Genomic DNA, 23,918 nt, shown 5'->3' on the forward strand with positions numbered 1-23,918 from the left:
TACATCCACCGTTTCACAAGACGACAGCATGGTTTGCTGGTTCTCAGGAGTCCCTAAAGCATTAAACAACACAAATTACAAATTCATTCTCCTAACACTAGCTAGCTGGCTAATGTTAGCTCGTCAGATAATTTATGAAATCGCTATTTAGCAAGTTAACTTTATGACAAAAAATATGCACAAACGTTTGCATTAACTACATGAACTAATATATTCCTCTCAATTGTACATTTTCTGCTTTACTCGTTATGACGTTATAACTTAAATCTGGTTCCACAGTAATGTTTTGTCAGCCATCTTTGTTGAAGAACGCTACAAGACAAGGGTGGCTCGCGTCAAAATTTGTCATTGGAACCACTCGATATGATTGGTCATATAAAAACCTTGGGACCCAAATGCATGAGTGCTCTAACTCCCCCTTATGGTGGCCTGGAGCAATGAAGCCGTGAAGCTGGGTACCTCTAAGTCCCGCGGTGCAAGCTCGCAACTTTTAAAGGAGGAACCACTGTAGGCCGCACCAGGTAATAAGGCTGTAATGTAACAAAATGTGGAAAAGGGGAACGGGTCTGAAAACTTCCCAAAATGCACTGTATATGTATTATTTTTTTGCACTCGTTAGCACATTTAGCTACCAGCCTCCAATGGAAATCCGCTATTACTTGTGCTTATTTTGTTAGCATTCTGGCAATGAATGACCAATGGGCTTTTTTGAGGCTTTTTTTGGCGGCCCCTTGTGTACTAAACCGATAATACCGTAAATCCAGTCATGAAAGAAGGACGGTATGACCATATGAAAATCAGGATACTGCCCAACCCTAGAAAAAACACCACCTCCCATCAGCCCTATAAGGAGAAAGAGCTCAACAAAGAGCTGAGAAAAACTCAAACAAGACAGAGGGCTGAGATAAGCTTCCCTCTTCAGTCTCCTCTTTTTGATGAACATACACAGAGATTCCCAGAGGGGGGGGTAGTTTGAAGTCAGTCACAAGACCTTTAGGGAAAAACATTGAATCAAAATAAGCGAGCGATACAATGAATAAGCTTTGACAAACACTGAGCAAGGACTTCCAGACAGGAGGCTAAACACATGCACTGGCATTGCTACAGACAACCACAGGCAAGCCACTGGCTCACTGCCAACACTGCGAATGAACTCAGTCACCCCAGTAATGCTCCAGCTCCCCTCCCTTCCCACTCGCTCTCCCCTGCTCGATCTATCTGGCTTCACTCCTACAACGCTGCAGTGAACCTGCGTTACACACTAGCCTGTATTTCATCTCTGTGACTTCCTTCCTATCCAATTTAGGAATGGCTTTGTTAATGCAAGCCTACACACAAATACCGGGCCTATACAGGCTAGTTCTGCCAAGATGGAAAATAGGAGCATGACTTCCAAAAATGGCTTGATTCTTCTGGAAGCATATGAGCCAGTCATATCTGTGGAGAAAGACAGTGACAAGATCTGTCAAGCTTTCGAAGACTGTGTCAGGTATTTGTCCATTTTACATTTATCTTTTCTCTAATAGTAGCCAACGCAAGACTTGTGGAAAACATTTCAAGGAACCAGCTAGAGCTTTGTACTGTCGATTCATAGCAAATGACAAATTAAATAAATGTCCTATTCCATGCCAGTGTGTTGACCTTTAAGGCTACATGATGCATATTTGTTTGAACCAGAGGCATTTTCATTATCTGATTTTTTCGTCATTGCATCTGTAAAAACGTTGCTTACATGAATGCATCTTGCTATAGGCCTACTCCTGTTAATTAATCCTGTTTATTAATAATAATAATAATAATAATAGTAATATTTTCATTACTCCAGCTCATCTGGTAAAAACCATCTTAATTTAACTGCTTTATTTTATTAATAGTCTCTAACAAAACGTCATGTATGATCAGGTCTCTGGTTGATGTCCTCTTCCACATAGGAACAGGAAATAGGCCTAGCCTATTTGGAAAGCCCGGATTACAAATACACTGTATAAATATACAAACGTATGTGGACACCCCTCCAATTAGTGAATTTGGCTATTTTAGCTACACCCGTGGCTGACAGGTGTATAAAATCGAGCACACAGCCATGCAATTTCCATATACAAACATTGGCAGTAGAATGGCCTTACTGAAGAGCTCAGTGACTTTCAAAGTGGCACCGTCATTGGTTGACATCTTTACAACAAGTCAGTTTGTCAAATGTCTGCCCTGCTAGAGTTGCCCCGGTCAACTGTAAGTGCTGTTATTATGAAGTGGAAATGTCTAGGAGCAACAACGGCACAGCCGTGAAGAGGTAAGCCACACAAGCACACAGAACAAGAAAGCAGAGTGCTGAAGCGCATTGCGTGTAAACATGGTCTGTCCTCGGTTGCAACACTCACTACCGAGTTCCAAACTGCCTCTGAAAGCAACGTAAGCACAATAACTGTTCGTCGGGAGATTCATGAAATCGGTTTCAATGGCCGCACAGGCGAATCCCAAGCCTAAAATAACCATGTGCAATGCCAAGCGTCGGCTGGATGCTGTAAAGCTCGTCGCCATTGGACTCTGGAGCAGTGGAAACACGTTCTCTGGATGAAGGGATCACGCTTCACCATCTGGCAGCCCGAAGGACAAATCTGGGTTTGGCAGATGCCAGGAGAACGCTACCTGCCCCAATAAATAGTGATCAGTGTGGAAGAAGAACTTGACTGGCCTGCACAGAGCCCTGACTTCAACCCCATCAAACACCTTTGGGATGAATTGGAATGCCGACTGCTAGCCAGACCTAATCGCCCAACATAAGTGCCCGACCTCACTAATGCTCTTGCGGCTGAATGGAAGCAAGTCCCTGCTGTAATGTTCTAACATCTAGTGGAAATTCCAGAAGAGTGGAGGCTGTTATAGCAACAAAGTGGGGACCAACTCCCTATTCATTCCCATGATTTTGGAATGAGATGTTCGACGAGCAAGTGTCCACGTACTTTTGGTCATGTAGTGTAGCTAATAAACAATCAAGCACTGTTCCTAGACATCATCTTTATCTCACACTCATAATTACACAATAAGCTCCCACTACGACAAAGGAAAAAAACTTCAATTACTACTATTGAGAGAAGGCAGATGAGTGAAATGTAAACCAGTTGGTTTGGTAACCGCTTCAGAAGTGTGTAAAGTAGAACCCTTGAGAGGGGAAGGGGGCTGCTAGGACTCTCAGGCCAGGAATGTGGCACCCTGTCAGGTCTCATAAGGATTTATCTCTCTGAATCCTCATTACCAAAGGGCCCTGCCAGAGGCAATTGCGTCGCTCTCTGACACACACACACACGTGTAATACTTATACTCTTGATTGGCACACGATTACCAGAGAACAATGACACGTAATTGTGTTAATCTGCTCATAATGTAGTTGTAGACTTAAAAACATGGTATGAAGCAACCTTCCAAGCATCTATTTTCCCACACTCAGAGGAAATGTGAGCACACAGCTGGCCACATGAAACAGCATATCATTGCCTTCATCTCCTTCCTAAGAAACCAACACATTTTCTTTCAACGTTTCCAAAGACTGTTACCGGCAGTGTTAGAGGACTTGTTGAAATCCAACAAATAACTTCTTGCTGCTGGGACAGCTTGCACTGAAGGCTTGTTTTGGGTGCAAAACCGGACTCACTCTATCCCCCTTTCTCACCACTGACATGAAAACAAAGCCAAGCAATTAACCTACTGAACCTTCAGTGCTCATGGTCCCTGGATGTTTTTTGAGGTCAGAGTGCCAGAACAAGGTCAATCTCTATGGTAAAGCACTGGATCTGGGTCAGACACCATGGAACACTAAATACTCCCAATTCCAAGCCGCTTTGACCCAGTTGTTTATCAAAGATCATACACCCAAAATGTACTGAACTTTCAGATTAACTATTGCCAACACAGCCTATAACTCAGGGCAAACCCTAATATTGAAAACAAAGCACCTACTGAGCTGAGTGACATTATTACACTTAAACGGCAGTGCTACAGTAGGCTACATGTATTCATAAAGATGTCATTGTTGTTTCAAATAAGTCATTTCTACAGGCCAACTTCTTGATAATTGGATGCCAATGGTAGGCTAATCAGAGACACCATAGGGAGAGGGAGAGAGGAAATAGCATGAGCACAACATCCAGTAAAAACTTCTGTTGCTCCATGGAAACTTCTTAAAGGTGTGGTCTCCGAGAAAAGTGTTATGCTCTGCCAGAAGATGTTTTGTAGAGAAAGCAGCCTGGGTCTGGGAGGACAGCACAATATTAGCAAGTCGCCTAAGCTAGATAATACAATGCGTGAATTGAGCTAACCGTACACAGCCTACACCCATTGTAGACTATTTTTTCATATGTATAGCCTAGGCATGTGATTTCAAACACACCACTATGATTATAAACGTATATATGCTACTACAGTTTGACAGAGATGGACAATTGTTTGACTTAAATTTTGTAAATGTATGGTTTGATTCCAGGCAGCATACTTTTATTTATTGGATGTGGTCAGGCCGTAGCAATGTAAAGTATCTCTAAGCAGAATTGACAAAATAACCAAGAGCTTTCCTCAATTTTACCTAGCTATCTGCCAGACTAGTCCCACACAAAAACACTTTCATATTAAGAGAGAAATCTAAAAAAATCCCTGGCATGTAAGAATGGTCAAATAATGAGGTTCTACAGTACCAACCAATTAGACAGACAGGACAGAGTAGCAGTGAAGACATGTGGGAGATATTCAAACAGTAGTTCTATCACCTGCAACATCCCAAATTAACCCATGTCCATCTCTCAGACAGGACAGAGAATAAATCAACAAGATGACGAACACAGGGGAAATGAAACTTTGTCAGGTATTTTGCAGTAGCAGTGAAGACATGTGGGAGATATTCAAACAGTAGTTCCATCACCTGCAACATCCCAAATTAACCCATGTTCATCTCTCAGACAGGATATGAATCTGCTGTCACCCCACAGCATACAACCGTTAACATGAGGCTGCCAGAGAAGTGTCAACACCCACATACACACTAACAACAATGGCCATATTGTGAGAGACTGGTGGAAACACCTCCCTAAGCCACTGGCTGTCACATCTCATTCTGCATCAGACAGAAGACGCATATTCCCTCATGTTCACACAAGAATTTCAGTGGTCGCACCAGCTAGGCTCGATCTCATGAATCGGCTTTCACATTGCAGAACTCAGCAAACATATTGCTTCATCGTTTTCTCTTTACTGGTGTGTTGAGCAATAAGCTACGATAATTAAGAAATCCATGACTGTTCTAACTGTGTTAGAGCAAATAGGACTGCAGTGCATACAAATCTGGAGTAGTCCAACATTTGACAGACAGGCTGTATTTACTCCTGGCAGTCGCACACATCAATATTCCTGTGTTTGGTCCTGTTACATTAAAAGTAACTAGCTACGACTGGAAAATGACTACAACCCAATGTTAATACAAAAACCTGGACTAATTACTGTCCCACAACCTTATTGACAATGTGGAACATTTCTGAAAGACAAAATAAGTGGAGAGGAGAGCTGTTCTTGGGCCAGTGAGTGGCAAGCCTGTACCTCCAGATGTGCTTGTCCAGCTGTATCCAGGCTGCAGAGCAAAGCTAGTATTAGATTTCCTCCCTGTTCCTGTCTGAGCCAACCTTTGTGGATTACATAAGAACCCCCCCAACAGCCAACTATGAATCCCAGTAACCATGGTGTCACAGACATTCCACCAATACACAGTAAAGAAGCTAAGACCCATCACATAGCCCTACTAAACACACACACACACGTGACAATGCCCAAGAAGACAGTGTTTCGAGGACACATTGGCATGGGGGTTGGGCCGGCAAACCGTACCAATATATCCTCCAAACACCGGCTTCGAGGGAATTATGCCTTTTTTACAATGGTTTACCAAAATATTCAAATAATAATTGACATATTTTCACCAAAATATTTTTGGGATGAATTTCTTCATACTGTTTCCTCCTTCCATGAGATATAGTCCCTGACAGAAATCTAGGGTAAATACCCAAGCCAGCTGGTCATTCATTCTAAATGGTTCGGTTGCCAGAGACGCGACCCAATCGTTAAGTCTTTTTGTTCTGCATCTATGGACCAGTTTAGGCTCCTATACTAAATATATTCATATGTCACCAAATAATTTATTAAAATACACTGTTTTGCAATGAAGGTCTACAGAAACTTCAACAGCACTGTCTGGGGTAGCACCATGGTGAAGCCGGAGGACCACTAGCTTCCGTCCTCCTCTGGGTACATTGACGTCAATACAAAACCTAGAAAGCTCGTAAGCCTCACCCCCTTCCATAGACATACATGGTGATTATGATCACTTGCGGGGGACGTCCTCCAACCAATCAAAGCTTTGCAGTATGAACTGACATGTTGTCCATCCAATCACAGAATTAGGATCAGAGAACGAACCGAGTGAGTTGTATTGGGATTGTGCCACAGAGCATTATGGAGGTTCTATGCGTTGGGAGGCTTGGTGACATTGTTGAATAGAGATTATGAGTGAAGAATGGTAGTAAGGAATACCTAGGATAGGATAAGTAATCCTTCTCACCCCCCCTAAAAGATTTAGATGCACTATTGTAAAGTGGCTGTTCCACTGGATGTCATAAGGTGAATGCACCAATTTGTAAGTCGCTCTGGATAAGAGCGTCTGCTAAATGACTTAAATGTAAATGTAAATGTAGTTCAGCATTTTTTGGATATTATTCCATTCAAATGACTTTTTTCAAATTACAGGAGACAGAGGAGGTATATTATAAATTGTTTTCTTGGTTTTAGAACTTTATTTTTGCGTTCAGTTAGTGCAATTTACTTACATTTGCTTTGCAAACTTCAGTAGCTAGCTTACTACCAGCACGAGTGTGCAGTTTTCTCCGGCAGAATGGTAGAATGGCCTTTCTGTGTAGGAACTCCTTTCATTCTCTGGGGTACACGGAAAAGGTGTGAATTAAAAGCAAGGGTCGACCTCTGACTGAGAACAGTTTCATATAGGCAGATGAAAAAGGTGAGGGCGTTCAATACTAACTTGAACCAAAAGTATATAACCCTTTCATCAGGCCGCCTGTATTGCTGCCCTTATCTGCTTTTTGGAAAGTCTGGGCTTTGGTCGAAAGGTAGGTTCAGTGACCTGAAGAACATTGATCGTTCAGCTAAACAAAAAAACAAAAGCAGGGCATGTAAGAATTTGCTTTTAGGAAGACACGACGAGAGGGAAAGTTCCGCCAACAAGGGCAGCTACAGAGCTTGAAGAGGTAACTGAACGTTATGAAGCTTTCCTTGCTGAACATATGGAACGTTCGACTGTTTTTTCTGGGATGTTGAAAACAATTCCAAATGATTTGATAACTTTTAATGGATGATGCGATGGAAGCTATATTAAAGAAAGGTTGACGCAGCGCCGTTTTTCACAAGCGCTCAGGTTGGTTTTCCACTTTCCTCCAGTATTTATTTGAAAAAAATAACAATCACTCCGGACAGGCACAAGCAAAAACTCATGACAAATGTTGCAGCAGCCTAGGCTACACCTAAACATTAGAAATCTGACATGCCATATCGGATGAAAACAAGACAATATTTCAGTTTGATCTGCCTGTTAAAAATTGCCCCACTGCTCTGGGACCTGCACCAGTCTGCTTGCAGTTGTCAGTTATCGTCAGGTATGTGGATGATCAGGGCTTTATTCAGGAACGTTTCTTGGGCTACTTTAATGTGTCAAGTGGACGAGATGCACAGTTTGTTTGACTTTATGAATGTTGAGATGTCTGAGTTTAAGTTCATAGAGAAACTCGTTGTCCAAACCTACGATGGAGCAGCTGTAATGGAATGTATCTGCTATTTATATTTCCAGCTAAGTCCCCTCCTGTTCCCTGATTAAGAGGTGATGACTACTCCACTCCACTACCATTGTCAACTTTCTCCTGACATGAACAGAAGGCACAGCGTCTCATGCGCCCGCTCATCCACTGGCACGTTGAATGTTTCCCCTCAAAGCACTGTGAGTACCCCAATCAATGTTCTCTCATTACTGTATGTAGAGTCAATCACATTATTTATTTTTATTTCACCTTTATTTAACCAGGTAAGCTAGTTGAGAACAAGTTCTCATTTACAACTGCGACCTGGACAAGATAAAGCAAAGCAGTGCAACACAAACAACACAGAGTTACACATGGAATAAACAAGCATGCAGTCAATAACATAATAGAAAAAAAGAAAGTCTATATAAAGTGTGTGCAAATGGCATGAGGTGGTAAGGCAATAAATAGGCCATAGTAGCAAAGTAATTACAATTTAGCAGATTAACACTGGAGTGATAGATGAGCAGATGATGATGAGTAGATGATGGTGTGTAAGTAGTGATACTGGTGTGCAGAATAGCAGCAAAGTAAATAAAAACAATATGGGGATGAGGTAGGTAGAATGGGTGGGCTATTTACAGATGGACTATGTACAGCTGCAGTGATCGGTTAGCTGCTCAGATAGCTGATGTTTAAAGTTAGTGAGGGAAATGTAAGTCTCCATTATTACACGTCAATGATTTTACTCCTTGCTTAGACTAACTCATTCTCAGCTCTTTTGTCTAACTGTGGGGTGTGTTGTCTTATAGTTTGTCTTCCCAGTCAAATCCTGTCCTGCACTGGTCAAGCCTCTGAACACCTCAATTTATGCCTCATGCCCTCATTCAGTCATTGCTGTGATCCCTTTCCAACACTGTAAGTAGCCCTCGCATTCCCAATAATATTGTACTTTAAATGTCTTTATTAAATGCTTCAGGTTAAAGTACACGTTTTTGAAATACAGTTTGTAGTCTCTGTGCGTTCCACGCCTATACTGTGGGTCTCCCATCCTCCTCAATTGTTCAAGTCACCAGCCTCAACTACTATGGACTCAACCCAGTCGTTCGATCTAAATGTTACATTGCCATACTGGCTGGCAACGTTCTTATCCCTTGCTTGCTAGCTAGCAAACTATGGCTAACTTAGTCACATCAAACAGTGCAGCCAGATTAACACCAAAGCAGCTGCATTTGCATTTGTTAAGCTGTCTTCTATTGACATTTCGTTGTATATATCCCTAAAAATGATGCCAGTTGTTTCATGATTTCAACTGGCTGAGAAAAGCTGCCTGTCTCATCCCGAATCGTTCATTAATATGGGACATCTGGAGATCGAATTTCAATATTGACACATTGTTGCAAATGACGGAGAGACAGGCAGCAAGGTTTATACACTGTCTCCGCTGTTGAAAACCAAATGCTAGTCTAAATGTCTAGATACTTTTTAAAGTGGAGATCAAGTTTATAAATTGCCTTGCTGGGCTGATGAGACTGTGGATTGCGCAGTGATATGGATATGGAGTCAATAGGCATTTCAACAACATAGCTTTAGCCAGTGGGAATTTGTGGAATAGACACTGGCTGGAATGCAGTTTTAACCAATCAGCATCCAGAAATAGACCCACCCGTTGTATAATTAAGCAATTAGGCCCGAGGAGGTGTAGTATATGGCCAATATACCACGGCTAAGGGCTGTTCTTATGCACGACGCAACATTCCTGAACCCAGCCGTTAGCCGTGGTATATTGGCCATCTACCACAAACTTAGAGGTGCCTTATTGCTATTATAAACTAGTTACCAATGTGATTAGAGCAGTAAAAATACATTTTTCTTCATACTTATGGTATACGGACTGATATACCACAGCTGTCTGCCAATCAGCATTCAGGGCTCGAACCACCCAGTTTATAATGATGCATATCCACCCAGACCAAATATACGCTCCTTGTACTTTCCAAAGATCTCCTAAGGGTCGTTCCATGTCATTTCAGCAAGCCATGAAACCCACAATCTCAAATAGTTCTGAAATCATTTCTGTAGTTAGAAACAGATAAGCATTTCTGCAACATTCCTTTGTTGAAAAATATATTTTTCTCTGAGAAATGAAGCTAATTGATTGCACCCAAACTGGCCATTTTAATATATAGGATTCATATATTATTCAATAATTATAGTACTAACATCTGATTTAGACCAAACTTTTTTCTAACAATGAGTAAGACATTTTACATTTAAGTCATTTAGCACATGTTCTTACAGTAGGGAGTGCATACACTTTCATACCTTTTTCCCTGTGGGAATCAAGTCCACAAACCTGGCGATGCAAGCGCCATGTTCTACCAACTGAGCTACACGGGACCACATGAGGAACCCAAAGAATTGCAAAAACCCACACACAGACCTCCCCGTACCCCACACCAAACCGACCCCAACAATGAGTATATAGTATCAGATCTCTATGTTTGACAAGTAGTCTGGAGCAGTGGCCCTGAGTATTGTTTCTTCATCCTATCTAATTCTTCCCCTGTTCATAGAAATTAATAATTGAAGTTGTTTATGCCCCATTCTACATCCTCATATTACCAGGTTCTGACCACTACATGGTGCTGTTCCTGTTATTAGGTGATTGTTTTTAAAGAACCCCGTCCCATGTTAAAGAGGTAGTTGACCCAAATTACAATAAATACAATTTTGTTTTCTTATCCTGTAAGCAGTCTATGGACGAGGTATGACAAAAACACACACTTTGGTTATGTTTACCTGGCCACTGTTTCAAATGCAAACTTTTTAGCAATTGTGGCACATCCAATGCAAGTCAATTGTACCTAAATAAGCATTTTTGCGCTTCATATCCAAATCATCTATAAGTAACAGAAACCAAGGGGTGCAAATTTTTTTTTTCCTGTATCGCAAGAATACATTTACACCATAGATCCGTATATAATGACGAGATGCTCATGTCTCCGCCCCAAACAACGGGAATGGTTGTCCCAAAGGCAGGAAGGCAGGCGACAAGCTTAGGTCCCAAATAAACCCATAGAAACGCATTGGGATTACTTTGGACAGATGATTTTGGCGAGGGAAAGCTCTCCCTGCCACTCAAACAACAAATATGAGAGATCACTTCTTTGGCAAACGGTTTCAACTTGCCATTTGCATTTGAGGATTGGTCCAACAGAATCAGTCATATTGACACAAACACATTGAGACATTTTACTGTAATAGAGAAGTTAACCTTTCTAACAATAACCTTTAATGTCTCAACTGCTCAAATTACACGGAACCACTAGAACATAATGAACAGTGATTCTGGAAAATTTCTCAGTTTATTGTGCGCACAGCTTGCAGCATTTTAGCCAAAGATTGTTATACTAGCTGTCTAGTCTGTGTTTTATCAAATGTACAATAAGCATAAAACACAATTATATATAAGGAATTGGTAACTCATTCTCATGCTAAGAAATAAGGTTGGCCACTTGATTTCAACATCTGAACAAAGTGGACAGGCTAGCTGTTCAAACAGTCGGAGATTGTTCTGCCTTGTTAGGTAGCAAATAGATCCAAGTTGGCTTAACTTGAAAAAATAAAGATTAGCTGGCCACTCACTAGCACGTAGGCTTGTGCTTGAGAGATTGTTTATGAGACCTGTGTTAATTTTCTATAATGCCTACTACAAGAAGTTATGCATACTCCTCCTTCACATACAACACCCATTCTGCCGCCCACATTCTGTTAATTAAAGGTTCCCAAAGCACACACATCCCTGGGTTCTCCATCTCTTCATTCAAAGACTCAATCTTACTGACAGTTGTGGCTGCTTCGCGTGATGTATTGTTGTCTCTACTTTCTTGACCTTTGTGCAGTTGTCTGTGCCCAATAATGTTTGTACAATGTTTTGTGCAGCTACCATTTTGTGCTGCTGCCATGTTGTGTTGCTACCATGCTGTGTTGCCATCTTCAGCTCTCTATACAGGAGGGGGAGAAACTAAAACAGGTCAGTCTCCTGATCTGGTTCCTCTTCTCTACAGATCAATTATTCAAATGCTTCTGTATGGCTACATTCTGAAACCCCTGAGTGCCCCTGTTTGCTCCTCATGACAGCTCTTTACTGCCTGTATTTGATGTGCATTACTTGGACTTACTGCTTGAGACGTCATAGATGTAGGCTATTCTCTGAGAACTAAAATCAGGATATTCCATTTGAATCCCATTTGCAGACAAGGTAGGATATCAGGCCACCTGTGATGATTTGACAGTGAGAGAAGACATAGCTGAAGTAGCTCAGCCTTCCTCTGATCCATCACAGGCCAGGGGTATCATTGATGAGACACATCAGGATCAGGGACCACATAAAAAACTGTGCGTACATACAAAACGTACCCCCACCAAAATGTGTGTGTTTTAGTTCACGCAAAAGTTGGCATTTATTTATTTTTATTTGAACCTCTCCACAAACTTTAGACAATGACTACGCACATCTGCTAGTTGTTAAAATATTGTATTGCAAGATGGCAAGTAAGTATTTTGTGCAAATGGGTGATATGATGAAAACCTTATAAAATAACAAAAACAGGAAAACATTAACAAGAATGCAGCCATTTGCCAGAAGAGTGAAAATCTATGCATTTTATTTTTAGGGCTCTACCTAATCCGTAGTGCTAAAGATCCACTTCATAGCACGATTGACAATTAAAAAGGCAGTGTTTCTGCGGTCGGGGAGACTATGTTCAAGGTAGAAGCTGCATATGCATGTCGGCTCAATCGGAAATCTGATTTACATATATAGTGCGTAACGCTTCAGTGATCCAGATTGAATAGAGCCTTTAGAATCTAAAATAATGAGACAGGAATCTTTTTCATATTTATTCTATTTAAATAACCATTGCAGAACAAATTCCTCACTTTTTCTGGCTGTGATGGGTTCATATTCTTACCATGCACATCTCTAGTTTAATTAGACAGCCTAGTAAATAGATAAGCTTTATGTATTTCAAGGCAGCGCGGTTTTAAAAATACTGTCAACAATTCCTACCCATACTGTTAACAACCCGTCATTTGCATAGAATTGTGGGGTGTAGCGTTTAGCCTACTTTTAAATTGTTTTGAATATACAATCAATCTTGCAGAATGCACGGACAGGCCCTCACTTCATCAGCATGGTCAGTTTTAAAAGTCACTGCAAAATATCTAAACATTCTGCCCATACCTCTACAGAAAATTGTCATTACTCTTCCTTATAGAAACAGGGCGTTAGAATTAGAGGTTGACCGATTAATCGGAATGGCCAATTAATTAGCGCCGATTTCAAGTATTCATAACAAATCGGTAATTTTGGAAACGGATTGTGGACGATTTTTTTTTTTTTTTTACACCTTTATTTAACTAGGCAAGACAGTTAAGAACACAATCTTACTTTCAATGACGGCCTAGAAACGGTCGGTTAACTGCCTTGTTCAGGGGCAGAATGACAGATTTTTACCTTGTCAGCTCGGGGATTCGTTTTTGCAACCTTCCGGTTACTAGTCCAACACTCTAACCACCTGCACTCCACGAGGAGCCTGCGTGGCAGACTGACCACCTGTTACGCAAGGACAGCAAGAAGCCAAGGTAAGTTGCTAGCTAGCGTTAAACTTATCTTATAAAAAATAATCAATCTTAACATAATCACTAGTTAACTACACATGGTTGATGATATTACTAGTTTATCTAGCGTGTCCTGCGTTGCATATAATTGATGGTGCCTGTTAATTTCTCATCGAATCACAGCCTACTTCACCAAACGGGTGATGATTTAACAAGAGCATTCTCGAAAAAAAGCACTGTTGTTACACCAATGTGTACCTAACCATAAACATTAATGCCTTTCTTTAAAATCAATTCACAAGTATATATTTTTAAACCTGCATATTTAGTTAATATTGCCTGCTAACATGCATTTATTATAACTAGGGAAATTGTGTCACTTCTCTTGCGTTCCGTGTAAGCAGTCAGGGTATTTGCAGCAGTTTGGGCCGCCTGGCTCGTTGGGAACTGTATGAAGTCCATTTATTCTTAACAAAGACCGTAATTCATTTGCCAGAATTGTACATAATTGAAGGTTGTACAATGTAACAGCAATATTTAGACTTGGGGATGCCACCCTTTAGATAAAATATGGAACGGTTACGTATTTCACTGAGAGAATAAACGTTTTGTTTTCTAAATGATAGTTTCCGGAATCGACCATATTAATGACCAAAGGCTCATATTTCTGTGTGTTATTATGTTATAATTAAGTCAATGATTTGATAATTGATAGAGCAGTCTGACTGAGCGATGGTAGGCAGCAGCAGGCTCGCAAGCATTAATTCAAACAGCACTTTCGTGCGTTTTGCCAGCAGCTCTCCGCTGTGCTTCAAGCATTGAGCGGTTTATGACTTCAAGCCTATCAACTCCCAAGATTAGGCTGGTGTAACCGATGTGCAATGGCTAGCTAGTTAGCGGGGTGCGCGCTAATAGCGTTTCAAACGTCACTCGCTCTGAGACTTGAAGTAGTTGTTCCCCTTAATCTGCAAGGGCTGCGGCTTTTGTGGAGCGATGGGTAACGATGCTTCGAGGGTGGCTGGTGTCGATGTGTTCCTGGTTCGAACCCAGGTAGGGGCGAGGAGAGGGACGGAAGCTATACTGTTACACTGGCAATACTAAAGTGCCTATAAGAACATCCAATAGTCAAAGGAATATGAAATACAAATGGTATAGAGAGAAACAGTCCTATAATAATTCCTATAATAACCTCAACCTAAAACTTCTTCCCTGGAAATATTGAAGACTCATGTTAAAAGGAACCACCAGCATTCATATGTTCTCATGTTCTGAGGAAAGGAACTTTAACCTTTTTACATGGCACCTATTGCACTTCTAGCACCTATTGCACTTCTACTTTCTTCTCCGACACTTTGTTTTTGTATTATTTAAACCAAATTGAACAAGTTTCATTATTTATTTGAGGCTAAATTGATTTGATTGATGTATTATATTAAGTTAAAATAAAAGTGTTCATTCAATATTGTTGTAATTGTCATTATTAAAAATATATAAAATCGGCCGAATAATCGGTATCGGCTTTTTTTGGTCCTCCAATAATGGGCATCGGTGTTGAAAAATCATAAAATCGGTCGACCTCTAGTTAGAATCACCATAAAAGGTGAATGGAGGGAGTTTTCCAGGTGGAATTGTAATGCTAGTCCACAGTTTTACGACAGGTCTGATTTATAATGGGAAACATGTCTGTATGACATGCGCCAAAACGATAAATCAAAATATTTTTGTATGCATGCACTTTTCCAGTAATGGTGCATGCAGAAATGTATGCAACGGTTATGAATGAGACCCCTATCATCCACTCATCCCACACCATTACACAATGAACTGTAATCCCTTATTTTCTCTCACACATATTCATATACTGATGATGAGCTTGTGGAAATCGCAAGACTCAGAACCGACCATGCCTGGAGTATGCCAGTGTGTTGCTGGTGGGCTGCACAAAGAAGCAGCAGGGTATAGAACAGGGTCAGGGTATAGAATACCCTGGGCAGGGTATAGAAAAAGGCAAGCAAGCTAACAGAAAAACAGAGACATTCCACTGACCATTCCCCCACTACAGTCACGGAGAGAGCAAGCAGTAATAAGATTGGTCACTGACATACACCAGCCTGACCAGTCCCTACTGATCTCCTACCACAGAGAAGGGGAGACGGCATTGGCAGAGTCCTCCGAAACCAGAACCAACTGTCCAGCATCAACGCAAGAACAAATAAACAGAACAATTCAACCATAGCCACTGCCATCAGACTTTTAATAACAATAATTTGACAGTTAGGAACTTTTTAAATACATGATCCAGAACTTTGGCAACTACTAAGTATTTTTTTAACTCCTGCTTTGAGCTGGTTGTGTCAATGTGTAGTTCATACATGCATAATCTATGAGCAGAATTACTTTTACCTCAATTAGCCACAGAATCCCTAGTTTGAAAGAGAGAGTTTTTCTGGAAGCTGTGCTGCGCCATTTTCCCTACATTTACCTCCCACGTGGGCCAGCCCCCTAGCAATTCGAGTTCGAGCCAAAGACCTTCAGCCCCTCGTCATTTGAGTGGCAGCTACCAAGATGCTCACACAACAGAGCAAGAGAGAGCAATGATGTGGTGCACATAAAGTGGGTTCTGAAATGATTGACACCCTTGATAAAGATGAGCAATAATGACCTGTGTGTATGTGTCTCTTCAACAACAGCAAAATGTTTCCCATTTAATTAGCCTAGATGGTCAATTTTTAAAAATAAATTAAAAATAAATGAGAGGGGGCGCATTGGTTAAGGGCGCTGTACTGCAGCGCCAGCTGTGCCACCAGAGACTCTGGGTTCGCGCCCAGGTTCTGTCGTAACCGGCCGCTCCCGGGAGGTCCATGGGGCGACGCACAATTGGCCTAGCGTCGTCCGGGTTAGGGAGGGTTTAGCTGGTAGAGATATCCTTGTCTCATCGCGCACCAGCGACTCCTGTGGCGGGCCGGGCGCAGTGCGCACTAACCAAGGTTGCCAGGTGCGCGGTGTTTCCTCCGACACATTGGTGTGGCTGGCTTCCGGGTTGGATGCGCGCTGTGTTAAGAAGCAGTGCGGTTTGGTTGGGTTGTGTATCGGAGGACGCATGACTTTCAACCATAGTCTCTCCCGAGCCCGTACGGGAGTTGTAGCGATGAGACAATATATATGCCATTTAGCAGACGCTTTTATCCAAAGCGACTTACAGTCATGTGTGCATACATTCTACGTATGGGTGGTCCCGGGAATCGAACCCACTACCCTGGCGTTACAAGCGCCATGCTCTACCAACTGTGCTACAGAAGGTTAGCACAGACAAGATAGTAGCTACTAAACAATTGGATACCACGAAATTGGGGAGAAAATTCATTTAAAAAAATAAAAAATTATAATAATAAATGAGACAAAACAACCGGTATATTTACAGTCAAATAAGGCATGTCTGTGTAAACAAATGTACAGCTTTATATTTGCATTGGATTCATTCAAATTGAGGCCTTAACAGGCTATATCCTAAATTTGAAGAATATGAAGAAGTCTATAGGCCTGGGTTTCTGCACTCCTGCAAACTCCTGATGGCTTTGTCATGTTTAGCAAATCAGGAGTGGCAAGGCATGGAATGACAGCTCAATAGACTGGTACACAGGCTAGAAGTCTGTGGCTCTGTCATGAAAACAAGTTTGTGTTTCACCATCAACTGCTAACATTTGGAATTGATTGAATTCACAGAGGAGGATGTCATCAAATCACATCACTGAGACTAGTCCTAATTTGCATGATATGTGATGTCACAGGTGTGTGTGGGGGATATAGCTGCTTTATGACAAGATATTTTGATACAGGTGGAATGCATCAAGAGTAAGGCAACAAACATGTCGTCCCCCACGAATGATGCTGCGCCCCCCCCCACATTGGGCCAATTAAGATATTGTGTGTGACTAATACCTTTCAGTTAGAGTTTGTGACCACATATTATCCATTAGATTGACCAAATACTCAAAAGGCTGCTCTAACAATGAAAATAAATGTCTTAAAAAATGGAAGTCAGTTAGCCTGAGTACTAGTCTCTTCAGCTAATCCAATCCCTGTGCTCTCGGTCATGTGTCAAAGACTCTTTTGGCAATGACAAGGATTGACAAGGAGTGGAATGTTAGCTAATGAGACTGGTACTCAGACTAGAAGGCAGTCGGGAGGCAGCAAGATCAGAGGTGGGACCATTTTAGCCAATGAGAGGGCAGATACGTGTGTGACCAACAGGAACAACTCCGATATAAGATGTTTTTCTCAAAGTTGCCGGGGTGTAACGTGTCCTACACTCCTAACAACCTAAGCACTTCTACTCGATCAAATAAGCCACAAGTAGCAAATAAGCCATTCAATTGTGGTAACCAAATTCGACACATTCATTAACCTCTGTATACATATAAATACACCTTGCTTGGTGAGCATAAATAAATAAATAACACCACCACCTGCTGGAGATGAGATTTTTGACCCAGTTGTCCCTCTCGCTTCACCTCTTCCTCTCTGGTGACTCACACATTTCAGTTAATTACTATAACTCACGCCTTGGGCCAATCGGTGTCATTTTATAAATGCAGGCTCTCTATAGCAAGACACATCATTCACCCAAGTTTCATAAAAATCGGGCCAGTGCTGTCTGAGATTGACTAACGTATAAATGAACACAAACGGAGACAGATTCACAGTCCCCTCCCCGATTTCATTGTGGGGGACAATTACATGGGCCTATCCAGGTAACAGACAGTAATACACTGAAGAAGAAATGGGGGGGGGAATAGGCCTAACTGATTCTAAGGGGTTCTAAGCTACACACTGCTCTCACTTCCTTCCGATGCTGAGGTATCAACTGCTCCAGCGGCAGACTGACTTGCTAGCATGGCATTACAACAGAAAACTGTGTGAAGTATGATACGAGAAGAACTACTACAGCCCCATACAATGTGAGGAAAAGTTTCCACAAGCATTTGTTTTCAATGAGATACCAACCAACCACCGGCATCTACTATGAGAAAGGGTTAAAAGTGTGTCCCGTGTTAAGTATAACAACTCACAAAAGGTAGCCTACATTCATAAAGAGAGCACACTAATTGAATTACTTTGCTTTTAATTTCAGCAAAGCCACTTCATTGAAATGGAAACTACTTATTACATGCTGCCTATTGCAATGCTCTTGTGAAAACTCCTCTCCATAAATACTGCTCTGGACCTGGTGAGCTCCACACAGTGACAGGCTTAGGATCAGTCTTGCCGCCAGACCTCATTAACCCCTGGACCAGCCTCAGGAGCGCCCACCATAAACACCCCATTTTTGGAACAAGTTCCACAACTTTGTCCAAAATATATTTGAGACAGCGCGCGTGCGTGCGTGCACACACACTGATCCCCATAGCCTTCACTGTGTAATAGGCATGAGAATTGAAGCATTGTGACCGCAGGCTCCTGGATTGGTTGCTGCTCAGTTGATGTAGCCAAACCAATTTACAGCATGGTGATGTCACTATGGAAAGCCGAAACTCCCGCCCATGCAAACCTGCTTAATAGAAGGTCCTGTGTAGATTGTTATTTCCTGATAGTTGCAGGTTGAAAAAAACAATGATAGTTTCATCAGCTGTTGTAGAGTATGATAGAAAACACAGGACAAATGTATTGACTGCACTGGGCCTTTAACCATTGTTTGTTGCCACAGTGACAGACAGATCATTTTCAAGAAGAACAGATAAGAAAATTTGATTTCAGAATCAATAACCTCAAGAGCTTCTAGCAAACCATAAACACGACACTGCCACTAACCATTAAACATGCCTCCACAAATACTGACATCAACCTAACACAGAACCCAAACAGACTGTGCGTGTGCGCCATCGTGCATAAATGTATTTTGTCCCCCTACACCAAATGCGATCACAACACGCAGGTTAAAATATCAAAACAAACTCTGAACAAATGACATTAATTTGGGGACAGGTCGAAAAGCATTAAACATGTATGGCAATTTAGCTAGTTAACTTGCACTTGCTAGCTAATTTGTCCTATTTAGCTAGCTTGCTGTTGCAGGCTAATTTGTCCTGGGCTATAAACATTGAGTTGTTATTTCACCTGAAATGCACAAGATCCTCTACTCCGACAATTAATCCACACATAAAACGGTCAACCGAATCGTTTCTAGTCATCTCTCCTCCTTCCAGTCCTTTTTATCTTTGAACTTATATGACAACCGGCAAAACAGTTCGTCTTTCAATCACCCACGTGGGTATAACTAATGAGGAGATGGCGCGTGGGTACCTGCTTCTATAAACCAATGTGGAGATGGGAGAGACAGGACTTGCAGTGCGATTTAGCCCTTGGCAACACAGATGCTTGCGCTTGCGATGCGAGCAGTGTAGTCAGGGTATTAGTGCAAGAAAACATACAGCCTTGCCTAGATAAAGAATGGAGAAAAAAAACAGATGAATTTATAACGGGCTTCGACCCATTAATAATGGAGTGCTGCAATGCCATTTTCAAAAGACAAAGTATCCTGCATTGCCTGGGGTAAAATGTAGAGGTCGACTGATTAATCGACATGGCCAATTACTTAGGGATGATTTCAAGTTTTCATAACAATCGGTAATCAGTATTTTTGGACACCGATTATGGCCGACGACACTGCAAGCTACGAGGAAACTGCATGGCAGGCTGACCACCTGTTACACGAGTGCAGCAAGGAGCCAAGGTAAGTTGCTAGCTAGCATTAAATGTATCTTGTAAAAAAAACATCAAACTATACATAGTTGATGATATTACTAGGTTAACTAGCTTAGCTATTGGGAATCTTTGCACAAATGTACCTAACCATAAACATCAATGCCTTTCTTAAAATCAATACAAGAAAAGTATATATTTTTTTAAACCTGTATATTTAGTTCAAATAAATTCACGTTAGCAGGCAACATTATTGTGTCACTTCTCTTGTGTTCAGTGTCAGGGTATATGCAACAGTTTGGGCCGCCTGGCTCGTTGCAAACTAATTTGCCAGAATTATGACATAACATTGAAGGTTGTGCAATGTAACAGTAATATTTAGACTTAGGGTTGCCACCCGTTCGATAAAATCCGGAACAGTTCCGTATTTCACTGAAAGAATTAAATACAAATGGTATAGAGAGAAATACTCGACATGTCATAATTCCTATAATAACTACAACCTAAAGCTTCTTAATTAACTGGGAATATTGAACGACCATCTTTCATATGTTCTGAGCAAGGAACTTAAAAGTTAGCTTTTTTTACATGGCAGATATTGCACTTTTAATTTCTTCTCCAACACTGTGTTTTTGCATTATTTAAACCAAATTGAGCATGTTTCATTATTTATGAGACTAAATAGATTTTATTTATGTATTATATTAAATTCAAATAAAAAGGTTTGTTGTTAATAATGACAATTACAACAATAGTGAATTACAAATATATTATAAAAAAATCCATATAAAAAATGTTTTGTGTGTTACAGCTTGAATGATCGCTTATTAACGTTTACTAATACCTAAAGTTGTATTACAAAAGTATTTCGAAGTGTTTTGTGAAAGTTTGTCGACTTTTTTAATTTAAAAAAATGACGTTACGTTATAAAACGCAATTTTTTTCGTTGATCACACAGTCTTCATAGATCGATATCTAGGCTATATATGGACCGATTTAAATCGGAAAAAAAGACCCAATAGTGTTTATGGGACATCTAGGAGTGCCAACAAAGAAGATGGTCAAAGGTAATGAATGTTTTATATTTTATTTGTGCGTTTTGTGTAGCGCCGACTATGCTAATTATTTTGTTTACGTCCCCTGCGGGTCTTCTGGGGTGTTACATGCTATCAGATAATAGCTTCTCATGCTTTCACCGAAAAGCATTTTAAAAATCTGACTTGTTGCCTGGATTCACAACGAGTGTAGCTTTAATTCAATACCCTGCATGTGTATTTTAATGAACGTTTGAGTTTTAACAAGTGCTATTAGCATTTAGCGTAGCGCATTTGCATTTCCAGATGTCTAGATGGGACGCCTGCGTGTCAGGTAGGAGCAAGAGGTTAAAATGGATTACATAATGTCAAAGTGGAATTATACTTCCGTTCAAAGGTTTAGGGTCACTTAGAAATGTTCTTGTTCTTAAAAGAAAAGCATTTTTTTTGTCCATTAAAATAACATCAAATTGATTAGAAATGCAAAGTAAATATTCCCTGCTTTAGGTCACTTAGGATCACCACTTTATTTTAAGAATGTGAAATGTCAGAATAATAGTAGTGAGAATGATTTATTTCAGCTTGTATTTCTTTCATCCCATTCCCAGTGGGTCAGAAGTTTACATACACTCAATTAGTATTCGTTAGCATTGCCTTTAAATTGTTTAACTTGGGTCAAATGCTTCGGGTAGCCTTCCACAAACTCCCCACAATAAGTTGGGTGAATTTTGGTCCATTCCTCCGGACAGAACGGGTGTAATTGAGTCAGGTTTGTAGGCCTCCTTGCTCGCACACGCTTTTTCAGTTCTGCCCACAAATCTTCTATGGGATTGAGGTCAAATAAAATAAAATGTTATTTGTCACATACACATGGTTAGCAGATGTTAATGCGAGTGTAGTGAAATGCTTGGCCAGGTCAGGGCTTTGTGATGGCCACTCCAATACCTTGACTTTGTTGGCCACAACTTTGGTAGTATGCTTGGGGTCATTGTCTATTTGGAAGACCCATTTGCAACCAAGCTTTAACTTCCTGATGTCTCACAAAAACATCTGTAGCGTCCAAACAGTTTGGCCGACAAACTATTATGACCATTCTATAGAAAGGGGAGACCCTCACGAACACGATGGTGTTCTTCTACGTTTTGGTCTACGACCCCCACAAGTTTCCCGGGACTCGTCTGAAGGTAACCTATGCAAACGAATGGAAGTATGGAGGTAGTTTGGGCCAACAAAAATAAGGGGTTAAATGTATACAAAAAAAACAAAAATACAGTATTTCCTGAGCTTTCTTATACACTACATATCCAAAAGTATGTGGACATCCCTTCAAATTAGTGGATTCAGCCACACCCGTTGCTAAGGTGTATGAAATCGAGCACACCTCCGTGCAATCTCCATAGACAAACATTCACAGTAGAATGGCCTTACTGAAGAGCACCGTCATAGGATGTCAGCTTTCCAACAAGTCAGTTAGTCAAATTTCAGACCTGCTAGAGCTGGCCTGGTCAACTGTAAGTGTCGTTATTGTGGAGTAGAAACATCTAGGAGCAACACCGGCTCAGCCGCTTAGTGGTAGGCCAAACAATCTCATAGAACGGTGAGTGCTGGTGCTGAAGCGCATAAAAATAGTCTGTCCTCGGTTGCAACACTCACTACCAAACCTACTTAATAATTCAGCTCAGTCAAATAAAAATGGAATTGATTCAGTTTATGGAATTCTAAAGGGGAAAAATGGGAATCACCTGACATGAAGCCTACACGCCAGCCCCCTGGGCTGTGTTCCTCATTCACAGTAGCAGCAGAGCAGAACCTCCCAGGCCATGCCAGAGGCAGTCAGTCCCCTCCCAGGCAGCACACAGCTACAACGGATAGTGGTTTAGAAAAGTAGAAAAAAATATATATACACTGCTCAAAAAAATAAAGGGAACACGTAAACAACACAATGTAACTCCAAGTCAATCACACTTCTGTGAAATCAAACTGTCCACTTAGGAAGCAACACTGATTGACAATACATTTCACATGCTGTTGTGCAAATGGAATAGACAACACGTGGAAATTATAGGCAATTAGCAAGACACCCCCAATAAAGGAGTGGTTCTGCAGGTGTTAACCACAGGCCACTTCTCAGTTCCTATGATTCCTGGCTGATGTTTTGGTCACTTTTGAATGCTGGCGGTGCTTTCACTCTAGTGGTAGCATGAGACGGAGTCTACAACCCACACAAGTGGCTCAGGTAGTGCAGCTCATCCAGGATGACACATCAATGCGAGCTGTGGCAAGAAGGTTTGCTGTGTCTGTCAGCGTAGTGTCCAGAGCATGGAGGCGCTACCAGGAGACAGGCCAGTACATCAGGAGACGTGGAGGAGGCCGTAGGAGGGCAACAACCCAGCAGCAGGACCGCTACCTCCGCCTTTGTGCAAGGAGGAGCAGGAGGAGCACTACCAGAGCCATGCAAAATTACCTCCAGCAGGCCACAAATGTGCATGTGTCTGCTCAAACGGTCAGAAACAGACTCCATGTGGGTGGTAGAGGGCCCGACGTCCACAGGTGGGCGTTGTGCTTACAGCCCAACACCGTGCAGGACGTTTGGCATTTGCAAAGATAACACCAAGATTGGCAAATTCGCCACTGGCGCCCTGTGCTCTTCACAGATGAAAGCAGGTTCACACTGAGCACGTGACAGACATGACAGAGTCTGGAGACGCCGTGGAGAACGTTC

At 41.4% G+C, this 23,918-nt stretch overlaps 1 protein-coding gene and 1 long non-coding RNA gene across 12 annotated transcripts in view; one reads left to right on the top strand and one right to left on the bottom strand.

The window, feature by feature from the left end:
* LOC118393084 (nuclear receptor corepressor 2-like) overlaps positions 1-23,918 on the bottom strand; it is a 186,188-nt gene that overhangs the window by 151,115 nt on the left and 11,155 nt on the right. The gene's annotated exons all lie outside the window — the stretch shown is intronic.
* LOC127907252 (uncharacterized) lies at positions 1,255-15,012 on the top strand. The gene is made up of 3 exons (XR_008063898.1): positions 1,255-1,489; positions 7,892-8,038; positions 8,651-15,012. It is a non-coding gene; the product is annotated as an uncharacterized LOC127907252 (long non-coding RNA).

The sequence above is a fragment of the Oncorhynchus keta genome, chromosome 14 (genome assembly GCF_023373465.1).
Source record: "Oncorhynchus keta strain PuntledgeMale-10-30-2019 chromosome 14, Oket_V2, whole genome shotgun sequence".
Classification (NCBI taxonomy): Eukaryota; Metazoa; Chordata; class Actinopteri; order Salmoniformes; family Salmonidae; genus Oncorhynchus; species Oncorhynchus keta.